The 11,078-nt window shown below is 41.5% G+C and overlaps 1 pseudogene; it reads right to left on the reverse strand.

The window, feature by feature from the left end:
• Positions 1 to 2,150: 2,150 nt before the first annotated feature.
• Positions 2,151 to 9,919, reverse strand: LOC101714851 (ralA-binding protein 1-like; annotated as a pseudogene).
• Between the last annotated feature and the right edge of the window lie 1,159 nt (positions 9,920 to 11,078).

The following is an 11,078-nucleotide window of genomic DNA, read 5'->3' on the forward strand; positions in this document are numbered from 1 at the left end:
TATTTCATCAAGTAGACTTATTAAGATATTTACCTACCATACAATTAATCCATTTAAAATGTACAGTTAGTATTTATTTATATTTACAAAGTCATGTGATCATAGGCATACTTTTAAAGCATTCAATTCATTTGCAAAAGATACCTACTAGTCCTTTGCTGTCCTACTCATTCTTCTCTAACTTCCTTCCTGAAATGATCTGCACACTCAACACAATGTCTAAATACATGTGGAAATTAAAGGGACCCAGTATAGCCAAATTGATCTTGGAAAATGAGAATAAAGTTGAAATATTGAGCTCCTAATTTCAAAACTAATTTTTAAAACAATATGACTTAAAACAGTGGCACAAGGAGAGACATAGATCAGTGGAGTACAACTGAGATTCCAGAAAGAAACCATTACACTGTCAACTGATTTCCATCAAGGTTACAAAAAGAATCCAGTAAGGGAAAACTAATCTTTTCCACAAATGACACCCAAAAAGTGGTTATTCTCATGTAAACAAGTGAAGTTAGACTGCTTTACATGATACACAAAAAGTTAACTCACAATGGATCATACACCTAAATAAAAGCTAAAACAATAAGACTTTAAGGGGAATGGAATTAATATGAGAAAATGAAAAAATGGAAACAAAGTCTTTGTAGATAGGGAGGGATGGAGAGGTTGAAAGAAGGGCAGGGGAAGGGGGGAAAAATAAGAACCAAGATGTATTATGCAAAGGTGCAAATTTCTAATGATGAATGTCATTATGTGGTATACCTTAAATGTACCAATATAATTAATAAAAAAAGACTTTAATAGTAAATGTAGGATCAAATCTTCATGACCTTGGGTTAGATAATGCTTTCTTTGGTATCATACTAAGAGTACAAGCAATAAAAGAAAAAGAGGACTATTGAATTAAAATATTTTGTATGCAAACAATATCATCAATAGAAATACAACTCACCCAAAGAATTGTAAATTGTATAGCTAATATGGCACTCTAATTCAGAATATTTAAAGAACTCTTACAACTTAGTGGTAAAAAGACAACCCAATTTGAAAATGGAGAAAAGATCTGGTATGACTCAACAATTCCACTCTTAGATATAATAAAAAAGAAATAAAAACATACTTTCACATAAAAACTTGTTCCTGATTGTCCACAGCAGTGTTATTCATTATAGTCAACAAATATGAAGAACCCAAATGTCCATCAACTAATAAGTGGATAAGTAAAATATGATTGTGTTAATATAATGGAATGTTGCTCAACAGTCAAATGGAATGAGGTAGTAAAACATGCTACAATATGGATGAAACTTAAAATATTAAGTGAAAGAGGCTGAAAACAAGAAAACTTTCAATGATATAATTCCATATATATGAAATATCTGAAAAAGGAAATCTATAGAGGCAGAAAATATATTGGTAGAACATGGAAAGGGAATTTAGAGGAATAGAGAATTATTGCTAATGTGTATGGGATATCTTTCTAAAGGAAAATAATTGTAAAAGTCATTGATGTGACTGTTGAATAATCATTATACTAAAACACATTAATTGTACATTTTTTTAAATGAATAAAATATGTCTGATAGGACAGCAAGGCGTTTATACATTTATATTTGACACTTGACCATATTTTCAGTCACCATAATATCTTCTCTCCAGATTTAAAAAAATAGTATGCTGATTTCTATAACAAAGCTTTTCTTCGTACAAAAATCAAATAATGGCTAACAAGTCACAACAGTGCAATAGGTAGGATAAAAAAAAACCCGCATAAAACAAGTGCTGGAAATAAATACTAATTAGGAGGAGAGAGCCCTAGCGTGGGTCCCAGGAGGCCTGCCCCGGTCCCGGTGCTGCTCACCTGACAGCCCGGCGTAGGCCTCCAAGTGGCCAGGGAGCGAGCGGATGGACCCAAATCAAGAGGTGGGTGAGTCGCGACGAGCACAGGAAGAAGTTGCCCTCCTGCTGCTCCACCTGGTCAACCGGAGGCCCTCGGGAGGCTGGCCGGGGACATGGACAACTGGAAACGCGCCTGCTCCCCAGGCAGACGTGTGCCTGCCCGGAGGCTGTCAGTGAGGGTCTGGTTAGAGATCCTCTGGGCACCGCGGGCAGAGGCCTCTGGCCCTGGCAGTGAGCGCCGGCAGGCGGCCCGCGGCAGCCTCTGCGGCTGAGAACTGAGAAGGGACTGTAGGCAGCTAAGGGACACCCAGCGAGGGCCCTTTGGCCATGAGGAGAGGCGCGGCTCCCTCATCAGTCAGTCTGTGCACCGAGGAGGTGTGGAAGGCACAAGCATGAGCGATGGTACGTACAGGCCCCAAGCCGGCCAGTGCCCGGCAGGCTCAGCAGTGACCTGGTCTAGTTCCCCCCTTGGGTGAGAAAAAGATCCTGATTCTTCAGCTCCTCGTTCTGGCGCTGCAGATCCTCCAAAATGAGCTGCAGCTCCTCCTAGTCCTTGCTCTTGCTCTCACTCTCTGACGAGTACTCCTCCGTCTCGTCTCGCCCCAGGCTCCAGCCCTGCAGCTGGCAGCTCTGGATCTCAGTGATCTCGATCTCGGCACGCAAGCGCTCGATTTCCTCTTTCTCAGCTGGGATCTGCCAGCTTAAGAACTGCTCCACGGCCAGCAGCTCCTCCTGCTCGGTGAGGATCTCGTTTTCCTGGATGAGGAGAATATTTATAACTTCTTCGTTTTCATTCATTTCTTCTTTGGAAACATCCTCTTTTGACAGACTGGCTATCTTCTGGGCGATCTTGGTTTCACACTCTTGTCTTTTAGCTTCTCTCAGTTTTCTTTTGAGGGCTGTCAAAATTCTTTGTACTTCCCATAATCTTTCTTCTTTAGACAATTCCTTTATCCCTCCCTGCAGATCCCAATGTAAACAATTCAAAAGAAACTCTTGTCTCCGTATCTCCTCCTTGATGCTGGCCTGGGTCTTGGCTAGCGTGGGCATCTTGGCCATGTTGGACCATCTCAGGGGCCTCATCACCTGCTTCAATACCACGTTTCAGAAGAGCTCTTTCGCCCCAGAGGAAGGGGCTTGCTTCTGGGCCACCATCCATCCTGCTACTCCCAGCCCAGAGGTAGGGGCTTCTGAGCCACCATCCCACTGCTCCCGACCCAGAAGAAGAGGCTTCCGGGCCGCCATCCATCCCGCTGCTCCCAGCCCAGAGGAAAGGGCTTTTGGGCCACCTTCTGTCCTGCCGCTCCCGGCCCAGAGGAAGGGGCTTCTGGGCCACCATCCCTACCACCGCTCCCGGCCCATGTCCCACCTTTCCCAGCTCAGAGGAGGTGAGCCGTGCAGGCACCAACAGCACCCCCCCACCCCGGTCGAAATGAGAAAACACATAAATAAGTCTCAAAACCAGACTTCCAGATCACCTACAGCAACCCCAAAGGGAAATGAGATGGAACCCCCTGATACTCAACGACCTGGACCTACTGAACTGGCAACAAAAGGGGATGTGGATAAAATGAAATCAGAAATAATTTCTCAGGTAACAGGAGAAATTGTGTTCCTAGTGCAAGACATGATTAATAAATCTAGAGAGGAGCTGAGGAACATGATGGAATCCCAACATAGGAAACAAATGGAATCCATACAACAGATGCAAATAGATTTTTGGGACATGAAAAACTCCATTGAAAGTCTACACAGCAGAATGAGCCAATGTGAGGACAGAATGTCAGATATAGAGGAAAAGACTGCAATGAATGACCAGGAAAAGAAAAATTGCTTCAAAATTATAAGGGAACATGAGAAATCAATCCAGCAGCTGCTGGACGATGCAAAGAAGAATAACATAAGACTGATTGGAGTCAAAGAAGAAACAGGAGAGTGTGCAGATGACATTAAAAAAAACTCTTCACAGAAGTAATGGCAGAAAACTTCCCAAGCAGGGGAAAAGAACTTGACATACAGATAAGTGAGGCATATAGGACTCCAAATAGCCTTGATCAAAAAAAATCTACACATAGGCATATAATTGGTACGATTCCAGAAACACAACAGAAGAACAAAGTTCTACCAGCAGTTAGAGAAAAGAAACAAATCACATACAAAGGAAAGCCCATCAGAATCACAGCAGACTTCTCAACACAAACCATCAAGGCAAGAAGAGCTTGGAGTGATATATTCCAAGCCCTAAAAGAAAACAGCCTCCAACCCAGATTGATGCACCCTGCAAAACTATCTTTTAAAACTGATGGAGAAATAAGATACTTTCATGACAAAGAGGACCTTAGGAACTTCATGAATACCAAACCAGCACTCCAAAGAATTTTACACAATAGCCTAGGAACAGATATTGAGGATCACAACACCAGGAGGCAAAGCAGAATGAACCCATCTGGCATGACAAGAAATTAAATGTAAATGGGGAGAACCCAACAAAAAGAAAAAGTCATGGCAATGACAAGTCAATACGTTTCAGTTATAACCATCAATGTTAATGGTCTCAATTCACCAATCAAAAGAAAAAGACTGGCAGAATGGGTCAAGAAGCAAAATCCAACAATATGTTGCATGCAAGAAACACACTTAATTCAAAATGAAACTCATGGACTGAAAGTGAAAGGGTGGAAACAATACTCCATGAGATGGTAACACCAAAAAAAGCAGGAGTAGCTATCCTCTTTGCAGATCAAGTAGATTTCAAACCAACACTGATTAAGAGAGATGAAGAAGGACACTATATTCTTGTAAAGGGAACAATCCAAGAGGAAGAGATGACAATCATAAATATCTATGCACCAAACACTAGGGTGCCCAACTATATAAAACAAATACTAATGGACACGAAAAGTCATATATGCACTAATACAAATGTAGTGGGGTACCTCAACACCCCACTGTCACAAATAGATAGATCAACTAGACTAAAAATATATAGTGAAGTACTAGAACTCAATCAAACTCTTGAACAAATGAATTTAACAGATGTTTACAGAGTCTTCCACTCCACAAAATCAGAATACACATTCTTCTCAGCTGCACATGGGTCATTCTCAAAAATAGACAACATACTCACACATACAACATGTTTAAGTAAGTGCAAAGGAATTGAAGTTATCCCCTGTATATTATCAGACCATAGTGCAATGAAATTGGAGATCCATAGCAAAAGAAACTCAAAAATTTCATAAACTCATGGAAATTGAACAACACACTTCTGAATAACCAATGGGTCACAGGGGAAATTAAAGAAGAAATCAGACAGTTCCTTCAATTAAATGACAATGACAATACAACATATCAGAATCTATGGGACACAATGAAAGCAGTCTTACAAGGGAAATTCATAGCATTTAATACGCATATTAGGAAAACAGAACAAGCCCAATTAAACAACCTGATGCTGAACCTCAAGCTTCTAGAAAAAGGAGAACAGGACAACCCCAGAGCTCATACAAGGGAGGAAATTATAAAGATCAGAGGAGAAATCAATACAATGGAGACCAAGAGAATGATACAAAAAATCAATGAAGCCAAGAGTTGGTTCTTTATCAGAATCAACAAAATTCACAAACCCTTAGCCAACCTTATCAGAAAAAGGAAACAAAAAGCCCAAATCCATGCAATTAGGAATGAAAAGGGTGAAATCACAACAGACCCAGCAGAAATCCAGAGGATCATCAATACCGACTTCCAGAACCTATATGCCAATAAGATGGACAACACAGAAGAAATGGACAGATTCCTAGATACATATGAATTACCAAAGTTGAATGAATAAGACCTAAAAATTCTGAACAGCCCAATATCAACCAATGAAATGGAAAATGTAATTAAAAACTTATCAACTAAGAGAACCCCGGTCCCTGATGGCTTCACTGCTGTATTCTCGAAGACATTTAGAGAGGAACTGCTGCCACTACTGTTTAAACTCTTCAATGAAATTGAAAGGGAAGCAATACTCCCAAATTCATTCCTGGAAGCAAGCATCACCTTGATCCCCAAAGCAGAGAAAGACCCAACCGAAAAGGAGAACTATAGGCCAATCTCACTATTGAACATAGATGCAAAAATCCTTACTAAGATACTGGCAAATAGAATGCAGAAGATCATCAAGAAGATCATGCACCCTAATCAAGTGGGATTCATCCCAGGGATCCAGGGATGGTTCAACATCCGCAAATCAATCAATGTAATACACTATATCAATAGAGCCAAGGACAAAAACCATATGATTATCTCCATAGACACAGAAAAAGTATTTGACAAAATCCAACATGCATTTATGATAAAAACCCTAAAAAAAATTGGAATAGATGGTCTCTACCTCAAACTGATAGAAGCCATCTATGAAAAACCAACAGCCAATATCATACTAAATGGTCAAAAACTGAAATACTTCACACTAAAATCAGGAACATGACAAGGATGTCCACTATCACCACTCTTGTTCAGTATAATTTTGGAAACATTAGCCATGGCAATTAGACAAGAGAAAGAAATAAAAGGAATAAAGATAGGAAATGAAGAAGTCAAATTGTCATTATTTGCAGATGACATGATACTCTATATAGAAGACCCCAAGAACTCCACCAAAAGTCTTCTAGACTTAATAACCAAATTCAGTCAAGTAGCTGATTACAAGGTCAACACACAAAAATCAATAGCTTTCCTCTACACCAATGACAGACTCATTGAGAGAGAAATAGGGCAAATAATTCCTTTCACAATAGCATCCAAAAACCTGAAATACCTAGGAATCAACCTAATGAAAGAAATCAAAGACCTCTTCTCTGAAAACTATGGCACTCTGAAAAGAGAGATTGAAGATGATATCAGAAAATGGATAGACATCCCCTGCTCCTGGATAGGAAGGATTAATATAGTGAAAATGGCCATACTTCCAAAACTGCTATATAGATTTAATGCAATTCCAATTGAGTTCCCAGCAGCATGCTTCATGGACCTTGAGAAAACATTCCAAAAATTCATTTGGAACAAGAAGAGACCCAGAATAGCAAAAGTAATTCTAGGTAACAGAGACATGGCAGGGGTTATCACAATCCCCAACCTGCAACTATACTACAAAGCCATTGTGAGAAAAACAGCATGGTACTGGCAAAGAAACAGACCTGAGGACCAGTGGAACAGATTAGAAGATGCAGAAACAATGCCAGACACACTCAGCCATCTCATCTTTAATAAAGGAGCCAAACACCCCCACTGGAGGAAAGATAGCCTCTTTAATAAATGGTGCTGGAAAAATTGGGTTTCAACTTGCCAAAGATTAAAACTAGACCTATATCTCTTGCCATGCACTAAACTAAAATCAAAATGGATTAAAGATCTAAATATTAAAATAGAAACTCTGAACCCGTTGGAACAGAGGTTAGATAGAACTCTTGAAGACATCAGTGTAGGAAAAGATTTTATGAACAAAACCTCAGTTGCTTGTGAACTAGCACAAACAATCAACAAGTGGGATCTCTTCTTATTAAAAAGCTTCTGCACAGCAAGGGAAACCACCAGCAGTGTGAAGAGACAACTCACAAATGTGGGAAAAAATCTTCACCTCCTTTTCCTTAGACAAAGGTCTACTATCTTGAATCTATAAAGAACTTAAAAAGATCAGATCTCCCAAATTTAAAGACCCAATCCAAAAATGGGCATCTGAAATGAACAGACATTTCTCAGACAAAGAAGGAGAAATAGCCAATAAATACATGAAAAAATGTTCAACATCACTGGTCATTGGAGAGGTGCAAATAAAAACAATGCTGCGATTCCACCTCACTTCAGAAAGAATGGCTACTATCATGAAATCAACCAATAACAAATGCTGGCAGGGCTGTGGGGAAAGAGGAACCCTGCTCCACTGCTGGTGGGAGTGTAGACTGGTGCATCCACTGTGGAAATCAGTATGGAGATAGCTCAAAGAACTAGGACTGGAAGTCCCATTTGACCCCGCTATTCCCCTGCTGGGGATCTTCCCCAAAGAATTAAAAGAATCATACCACAGCATTATATGTGCACCCATATTCAAAGCAGCACAGTTTGTAATACCTAAAGCTTGGAAGCAGCCCAAGTGCCCATCAACTGGAAACTGGATAAAGAAAATGTGTTTTTTTTAATAAAATGGAATACTACTCAGCCATAAAGAATGAAAAACTAGAGTCTTATATAGCTAAATGGATGCATATCAAGGCTGTACTCTTAAGTGAAATAAATAGGACACACATGTATAAATACCGAATAGTTTCTCTAGTGTGCGAAACTGAAAGTGTAAATGGGGACTAAAATGTATAATAGGTCATGTGAAATAGGAAGAAAAGGGGCAAAGGGGAAGGAAGTGGGAGGGTAGGGGAAAGGATAGAAGGGAATGGAATTAATATGAGAAAATGGAAAAATAGGAACAAAATCTTTGTAAATAGGGAGGACTGGAGGGGTTGAAGGGAGGGCTGGGCAAGGGTGAAAAATAAGAACCAAGAGAGATTATGTAAAGGTTCAAATTTCCAATGGTGAATGTCATTATATTGTATACCTAAAATGTACCAATGATTAGAATGAATAATCGATAATGCAAAATAGGAAGAAAAGGTCCAAAGGTGTAGGGGTAGGGGTAGGGGTAATGGGAGGGGCAGGGGAAAGGAAAGCAGGGAAAGGAAAAGTGATGAGAAATGGAAAATATGGAAATAAAGTCTTTGTAAATAGGGAAGGGTGGAGGGGGTGAAGGGAGGGCTAGGAATGGGGAAAAAATAAGAACCAAGATACATCATGTAAAGGTACAAGTTCCCAATGAGAAATGTAATTGTGTTGTATACCTAAAATGTACCAATAAAAGAATTTAACAACAAAAAAAAAGAAGAGCTCTTGCACATGCATGAAAAGCACATATAGAACACGATTGCTGATCTGTAGGGTCGGGCTGAGCACAATGGAGATGTTCTGAATGTTCATCTTGGTCTCCAGCTCCTTGGCGATGACCTAGTCCATGTGCTCGATGAGCTAGGAGATAAGGAGGCAGTTCCACTCGGGCAGCTCCCTGAGCAGCCACTGGACCTCCTGCACCTTCTCGCTCTCCGTGGCCCTTGCACTTGCCTCCTCAAAGTGCGGGAGGAGCTCTTTGGTAAGCAAGTTCTCCAGGAGGTCGCACAGGTACTGCTTCAGCAGGCTGGCCACGGTGTTCGGCTCTTAGTCTTCCAGGTTGGGAGACTCCTCTTGGTCATAGGGTGCTTTCAGCTCATCCACCTTGGACTTAATTCCTGAAACCCTGTGGATGCCTTCGCACTTCTTGCAGTGCTTCTCCACGTAATCCACGCACTCCCAGAAGACGGCCGGCAGCCGGACGCTGTCGTACATCATGGTCCTTTCCACCGCGTTGGCCAAGGGAATCCCAAAGACGGGCCTGAGGCTGGGCATGTCGAGCGGAAGCCCCTCTGGCTCCTGAATCGGCTTCTTCTTTTTCTTCTTTTCCTTCCACTATTTTAACAACATTAGCTGCTGTCAAGTCCTTGGACATCTTTTCTTTATGTTTTTCTTCTTTGTGCTTTTCTTTTTTATGCTTTTCTTCTTTGGGTTTCTCTTTTATTTTAAAATCTTTACCCTTCTTTTTTGAAAAGCTGGGCTTCTTGAAGACATAGATGCCCTTGGACCTCTTCATCTTGGAAGGACTTTTGGCCTCATCTCCAGAGCTGTCTTCCTGGAAGGCATCATAGCCTTCAGTCCTTTTCTCCTTCTTCTTGAACTTCCCCTTTTTCTTTCCATGGTCCTTCTCGTCGTCGGACATGATATCTGGGGGCTCATGGAGGACATTGTGGGGCGGCGAGGGCTCACCCGTTCGGTACAGGCTGGGGAACTTGGTGAGGCTGATCTCCTCTGAGCTGGGAGTCCGAGTCAGCTCGCTGCCTCGCTCGGCCCTGCTGTGCTCCCCGGGGCTGCTGGTGGGGGTCAGGAAGCACTCGGTCATGCTGGCACTCTGAGTGCAGCAGAGGTGGCCTCGAGGTCACCTGTCCATCGCACACCTCCAACGTATCCCTCGAACTGAAATTTCAGCGATCTGGAAGAAGGCTACCAGGCCTTGGGGCAAACGCTGCATGCTGGGAGGGCCACTCTGCAATGCTGAATCCCAGAACCTGAGCCAGCAGCAGCAATCCGGGCAGACCTAGGTGCTGTAAAACCTATTCCACCTGAGCAAACTGCACCGCCGCCGCCGCCACCACTGCCGCGCGACTGCACACTCCACCGCCTCTCCTGCTCAGGCCACCGCCACCGCCTCCTAGTTCTTTGAGGTATCTCCATACTAATTTCCACAGTGGTTGCAGCAGTCTGCTCTCCCAACAACAATGGAGAAGGGTTCCTTTCTCTCAACACGCCTGCCAGAATTTGTTATTGGTTAATTTCTTGATAGCAACCATTCTTTCTGGGATGAGGTGGAATCTCAGTATTGTTTTCATCTTCATCTCTCGAATGACCAGTGATTTTGAACATTTTTCATATATTTATTTGATATTTCTACTTCCTTGTCTGAGAAATGTCTGTTTATTTCAGATGCCCAGTTTTGAATTGGGTCTTTGAATTTTTGGGGTCTAATTTTTTTCAATTCTTTATATATTCTAGATAGTAGATCTTTGTCTGAGGTACTGTTGCTAAAATTTTTTTCCCACATTGTAGGTTGTCTCTTACCTCTGTTGGTGGTTTCTCTTGCAGTGCAGAAGCTTTTAAATAAGATAAGATCCCAGTTGTTGATTCTTTGTGTTAGCTCCCCTGCTACCGAGATTTTGTTGAAAGTCTTTTCCTATGCCGATGTCTTCAAGAGTTCTACCTAACTTATCTTCCAGCAATTTTAGTGTTTCTGTCTTAATATTTAGATCTTTAATCCACTTCAGTCTTAGTTTAGTGCTTGGTGATAGGTATGAGTCTAGTTTTAATCTTTGGCAGGTTGAAATCCAGTTTTTCCAGCACCATTTATTAAATAGGCTATCTTTCCTCAAATGAGGGTGTTTGGCTTCTTTGTCAAAGATGAGGGGGCTGAGTATGTCTGAAGTTGTTTCTGCATCTTCTAATCTATTTTACTGATCCTCGGGTCTGTTTCTTTGCCAGTACCATGCTGTTTTTTATCACAGTAG

The sequence above is a fragment of the Heterocephalus glaber genome, unplaced genomic scaffold (genome assembly GCF_053883595.1).
Source record: "Heterocephalus glaber isolate CG9 unplaced genomic scaffold, H.glaber_assembly_v1.0 deba00001613, whole genome shotgun sequence".
In the NCBI taxonomy this organism is placed as follows: domain Eukaryota; kingdom Metazoa; phylum Chordata; class Mammalia; order Rodentia; family Bathyergidae; genus Heterocephalus; species Heterocephalus glaber.